The following is a 6,609-nucleotide window of genomic DNA, read 5'->3' as shown; positions in this document are numbered from 1 at the left end:
ACCCCTACAACTGGTTGGCCCAACTCTCACTAGTGCATGGCAATCGTTGGTGCCAAGTCCTACCAGAGAGAGGTGACTTTTCCTTAGGGACTGAGTTCTGTTTCTAGAGGCTGCATGAAATATTTTTACCCTGACCTTTTCCTCCTTTTATAAGGTTCTTTTAATCAGGTAGACATCAGGAGAGCAAACAGGCAGCCAACACTTGGCAAGAACCTGCTGAATCCATTGCATGTAACTCAAGCAAAGTTCACTCTTTTAAGATAAGGGGCTGCACATGTTACTCTGTGTGGGGGCGAGAAACATACATGGGCACAGTTGGTCAGATATGAGACCACAGGGATTTGTGAGGCATGCCCTTAGTATTCGTGATTATGGTTTTTGTTTTGTTTTGTTTTGTTTTGTTTGAGATGGAGTCCCACTCTGTCACCCAGGCTGGAGTGCAGTAGTGCCATCTCAGCTCACTGCAACCTCCACCTCCTAGGCTCAAGCGATCCTCCCACCTCAGCCTCCCAAGTAGCTGAGACCACAGGCACGCACCACCACACCCAGCTAATTTTTTGTGTTTTTGGTGGAGACAGGGTTTTGCCATGTTGCCCAGACTGGTCTTGAACTCCTGAGCTCAGGCAATCCACTGGCCTCAGCCTCCCAAGGTGCTAGGGTTACAGGCGTGAGTCACCGCACCCGGCCATTTATATATGGCATAAGCCACTATGCCATACCTAAAATCAGCTGCCTCAGAACTAAAATGAGCAGATTGCAATTGTGGCCAACACCATTTTTTACCCAAAACCATTTTCCCATCTTTCTTGCTAACAGAACTTGATTTGGGCTGAATCAATGTGTCCAGATCAGTGATAGATCTACACTGGTCTAGGCCAATTATGACAATCTTATTCCCTAACTTATCAGCTTCCTTTGTAGGTTGGCGGGGCCGGGGAGGGGCCATGGGATCCAACTCTGACCAATGAGGCCTAAGGGGAAGTATGCTGTGGAGATTTCTGGGAAAGCTTTTTCTATCCCAACAAAAGGGAAAGTCAGCTGGCTTCACCCTTCACCTTCCTATTCTTCCTGCCTTGAATGTGGATGTGGCTTTTTGTTATGTAAGAAAAATAAATGAATGTATTTAAGCCATCGTTAGGTGGGGTTTCTGTACCTTATAGCTGAACGCATTTCTAACTGATCATGGTGAGCAATGATCAAGTGAATTTTAGAGTAATGGAGCAGAGGGTCAACTTGACCCTGCAATCTTTAGTCTGACTAATTGAATGACTGGAAACCCAATTGGTAGGTAAATATAAAGAATGTCAGAAGGAGGAGAGGTCAGAGCACATAGATAAGTTTTATTTGGGTGACTCTACGACCTCAGTCATGCCTGACGTAATGGGATTCTGTGATGTATATGTGTGGACCTTTGCAATGGAGCTGCTCAGAACATCCTTGGAACCCCCCTTTGGAAATTCTCAGCAAAGCCTGATTCACCTCTGTAATTTCCTCACTGTCGATGATTTTTCAGTAGTTTCATGGGGGTTTGATTTTTGGAAATATCTGAGACTAAGTAAGGTGCATTATGAGATTAGGATAAATAAAATATTTGGGTGAGTGATTTAATAAATAAACATAATCCTGATAATTGTAGAGTGTGTGTGTGTGTGCGTGTATCAGAAACTCCTCCTGAAAGCAATTCTAGAACATGAATTACAAACATGTTTTTAACACTGGAAGCATCATTTGCAAAAAGATTTCACTTACTGAGTAATTTTGCTGAAGACTCACTTTTGCCAAATAATCTTTTTTATCTCTCTTAAGAGTTGGCAATCCAAACATTCTCTCAAGTAAAACAAGCAAGTGTCCTCCATGTTCTCAATACTCCTCTGTCAAAAATGGTCTCAGAGTTCTCATCTTGGGTCCTTTATCAGATTTACTTTATGAAATTGAATATAATTTCTGCAGCAATAAAATGGAAATAATAGCATTTGCCTCCCTCCTAAAGAAATGTGGTGAACAAGAGTTGGTCAGCAACACCTAGAATTTGGAGTATCTCTCATGGGTTCCATAAATACTTGGCATAATTAATAATTGCTAGTAAAGAGATTGTGTTATTAATATATTATTGAGGATTAATAATCATGTATTATAATCTTTCCAGAAATGACAAAATGTCATCACTATTAAAATCTGCTTCAAAAAAATACCTAATGTTCCAATTCTCCGAGATTACTGTCCTACCCTCTTTTCTTCTCAACCCTGCACATCCGCCCCTCAGCTGTTGAGCTCACCTGCACATTATCGAGCAACGTGAAGTCATCATATGGGAACAGCCTCATCTTTTCACTGTGCACCTGTCCTCACCATACCTTATTTCCTCCTGTCCCAGTGAGGAGTGCCTTCAGAGTATTGTCCCCTTGTGGCCTCTGAAGGACTTTATTCCTGCAGTTTCCTCTTCTCTCTTCTGCATCATTCACCTCTCCCTACTCCCCGGTGCCTTCTCATCTAATCTGTAAACATGTTCTTTATCTGTGGGGAGTTTAAACACGGCTGCAAATTCCTTGACAGTCTTCCCATCAAGAGGAAGGATCTGGCAGGGCACGGTGGCTCATGCCTGTAAAGCCAGCACTTTGGGAGGCCGAGGCAGGCGGATCACTTGAGGTCAGGATTTCGAGCCCAGCCTGGCCAACATGGCAATACCCCGTCTCTACTAAAAATACAAAAAATTAGCTGGGCATGGTGGCGTGCACCTGTAATCCCAGCTACGAGGGAGGCTTAGGTGGGAGAATCGTTTGAACCCGGGAGGCTGATGTTGCAGTGAGCCGAGATTGCACCACTGCACTCCAGACTGGGTGACAGAGCAAGACTCTGTCAAAAAAAAAGGAGGTATCTACGTCCCCACTAATTAAATCTGGGGGGAGGTTTGTGGCTAGATTGACCAATAGAGTACAGCAAAAGGGATACTATGTGACCTCCATGCATAGGTCATGAAGGGCCAAGCAGCCTCTGTCCTGTGCTGGAGCACTCCCTCGCAGAGCCCTGAGACCACTTTGCAAGAACTTCAATTACTCTGAGGCCGCCATGCTAAAGAAGTCACATGTCTGCACTCCAGTCGATAGTCCTGGTGGAGCCTAGCCTTCTGGTCGTCCCCATCAAGGTGCCAGGCATGTGAGTGAAGCCACCTTGAACCCTCAAAACCAGCCCTTTCAACAGCTGAATACCACCAATGACCCCAGTCAATGCTGCTTGGAGCAAAACAGTCATCTAGGGGGGCGCTAACCAAATGCCTAACCCACGAAATAATGGAATCAAATACAGCAGGTCCTCAAATCATATTGTTTTATTCAATATCATTTTCTTATAATGTTGATGAGAAAAAAAAAATTGGTCTACTGTCTCTGTGAAGTTTGCAGGTTCTCCCCATGTTTACGTGGGTTTTCTCCAGGCATTCTGGTTTCCTTCCACATCTCAAAGCTGTGTATATCAAGTTCATTGGTGTGTCTACATGGTTCAAGTCTGAGTGAGTGTGTATGCATGTGTGAACACACCCTGCAATGGGATGGTGTCCGGCCCAGGGCTGGTTCCAGACTTGCACCCTGAGCTGCTAGGATAGACTCCGGCCACCTGCTACCCTGAACTGGAATAAGCAGGTAAATAATGATCTTACTTGTTTTTATTAATCTTTCTTAAATATAAAATATATGTATAGCTCACATTTATTTTATTTTATTTATTTATTGTGAGACAGAGTCTCGCCCTGTCACCCGGGCTGGAGTGCAGTGGCACGATCTTGGCTCACTGCAACCTCCGCCTCCCAGGTTCAAGTGATTCTCCTGCCTCAGCCTCCCAAGTAGCCAGGATTACAGGTGCATGCCACCACACCCAGGTAATTTCTTGTATTTTTAGTAGAGATGGGGTTTCACTATGTTGACCGGGCTGGTCTCAAACTCCTGACCTCATGATCTGCCCACCTCGGCCTCCCAAAGTGCTGGGATTACAGGCGTGAACCACCACACCAGGCCATTTATTTTAATATTTAACATTAGAAGTGTTTTGGTCTTTATTTATAAGGTTTGGTAATGTTTTTGTGACCATAAGTATGCCACAGGAACTTAACTCTTGTTTATATCAATTCACCTATAGTAAAATTGGTTTCATGATACCTGGCTTCATTTAAAGTCACAGTTTCCAAGAACCTATCAACAACGTTAAGTGACGATGTACTGAATAATGACTTGTTTCAAGCCACTAAGTTTTGGGATACTTGTCAGCAAGAAATAACCACAACAACATCCCCCACCTTAACCAGTTTTTAAACTCTACCTTGCCCTATTTTTCTGCTCCATCTCACCGTAAAACTTCTCCAGAGAGTTAAGAAGGCTAACACACACTTTCCCGTGTTCTAACTCACTCCTCTCCTGCTTCAGTTTCAGCCCCTCAGTAGACCCTGCCCTTGTCCAGGTCATAAATGTCTCCTCTTATTTAGTCTCTAAAAACCTGATCAGCCATGCTCTCCTCAATGAAACACAGGCCTCTCCCCTTTCGCGATACCAAACTTTCGTCAGTTTTCTTCTACCTCCCTGACTGCTCTGTCTCATCCCCCTCAGCTCATTCCTCCTCCTCTGCCCACCTTCAAAGGATAGAATGATAGCTTAATCACCTCTTCTGTCTCTACTCATGTTCCCTAGGTGACCTCAACCCATCTATTGGCTCTAAGCACCATCTCACGCTGATGCCTCCCAAATGTAGCCCCAGCTCTCCCCTGAATTCCAGAGCTGGATGGCCAATTGTCTCCTCAACATTTCCTTTGGAGGCCTGACAGACATCTCAAACTTCACATGGCCAGAACGAGCCTGTGGTTTCCCTACCCCTCATAGGTTGCTCTCTCAGATCCCTCTATCCCAGGAAATGGCATCTCAATCCAGCCAGTTCTCAGCCAAAAGCCTGGGGATCCTCTTTCATACCTTCTTTCCTCTCATCCCTCATGTGGCTGCTGTAACAAATTATCACAAATTTGGTGGCTGAAACCAACCCACAATATTTGATATGGTTTGGATTTGTGTCCCCACCCAAATCTCATGTCAAGTTGTAATCCTTAATATTGGAGGTGGGACCTGGTGGGAGGTGATTGGATCATGGGAGCGGATTTCCCTCTTTGGTGCTGTTCTCATGATCGAGTTCTCACGAGATCTGGTTGTTTGGAGGTGTATGACACCTCCCCGCTCTCTCTCTTCCTCCTGCTCCAGCCGTGTGAAGATGGTTGCTCCGCCTTTGCCTTCCATCTTGAGTAAAAGCTCTCTGAGGTCTCCTCAGTCATGCTTCCTGTACAGCCTGTGGAACCATGAGCCACTAAACCTCTTTTTTTCGTAAATTACCCAGTCTCAGGTATGTCTTTATAGCAGTGTGAGAATGAACCAACACAATATTGTTGAGCCTTAAAAAGGAATAACATCTTGATACGTGCTGCCACATGGATCAACCTTGAAAATTATGCTTAGTCAAGCCAGAGACCAAAGGACAAATATTGTATGATTCCACTTATAGGAGTTACCTAGAATAGGCAAATATAGAGACAGAAAGTAGAACAGAGGTTACGAAGGGTTGGGGGAAGAGGGAGTTATTGTTTCACGGGTACAGAGATTTTGTTGGGGATGATGAAAATGTTTCAGGTATAGATAGTGGTGATGGTTACCCAATATCATTGTGAATATATTTAATGCCACTGGAGTGCACACTTGACAAATGGTTTAAATGATAAATATTATGTCATATATATTTTACCACAATAAAAGTAACAACAACAACATACACATTTATTGTCTCTAAGTTCTGGAGGGGAGAATCCTGAAATCAGTGTCACTGGACCAAAGTCAAGGTGTCACCAGGACCACACATCCTCCGGAGGACCCCATCCACTTCCTTGCTTTTTCCAGTTTGAGAACTGCATTCCTTGCATTCTGTGGTCCTTTTCTCTATCTTCAAAGTCATCCACGTAATGTCTTCCTTTGGTTTGTTGTTGTTGTTGTTGTTTTGCTTTTCTGAGACAGGGTCTCGCTGCATCACCCAGGCTGGGAGTGCAGTGCAATCACAGCTCGCTGCAGCTTCAACCTCCCACCTCAGCCCCCCAAGTAGCTGGAACCACAGGCATGTACCACCATGCCTGGCTGATTTTTAAACTTTTTGTACAGACAGGGTCTCACTATCTTACCCAGGCTGGTCTTAAACTCCTGGACTCAAGTGATCCTCCCACCTTGGCCTCCCCAAGTATTGGGATTACAGGCATGAGCTACCATGCCTGGCCTTCCTTCTGTCTTCACATTGCCTTCTCTGTAGTAAGTTCTCCCTCTTCCTCCCTCTTATAAGAATAGCAGTGATTATAGGACAGGCGGGGTGGCTCACACCTGTAATCCCAGCAATTTGGGAGGCTGATGTGGGCGGATCACCTGAGGTCAGGAGTTCAAGACCAGCCTGACCAACATGGAGAAGCTCTGTCTCTATTAAAAATACAAAATTAGCTGGGTGTGGTGGTGTATGCCTGTAATCCCAGCTACTCAGGCGGCTGTGGCAGGAGAATCGCTTGAACCTGGAAGGTGGAGGTTGTGGTGAGCCGAGATTGCGCCATTG

The sequence above is a fragment of the Pongo pygmaeus genome, chromosome 21 (genome assembly GCF_028885625.2).
Source record: "Pongo pygmaeus isolate AG05252 chromosome 21, NHGRI_mPonPyg2-v2.0_pri, whole genome shotgun sequence".
NCBI lineage: Eukaryota > Metazoa > Chordata > Mammalia > Primates > Hominidae > Pongo > Pongo pygmaeus.
Note: the sequence above shows the minus strand (reverse complement) of the source record.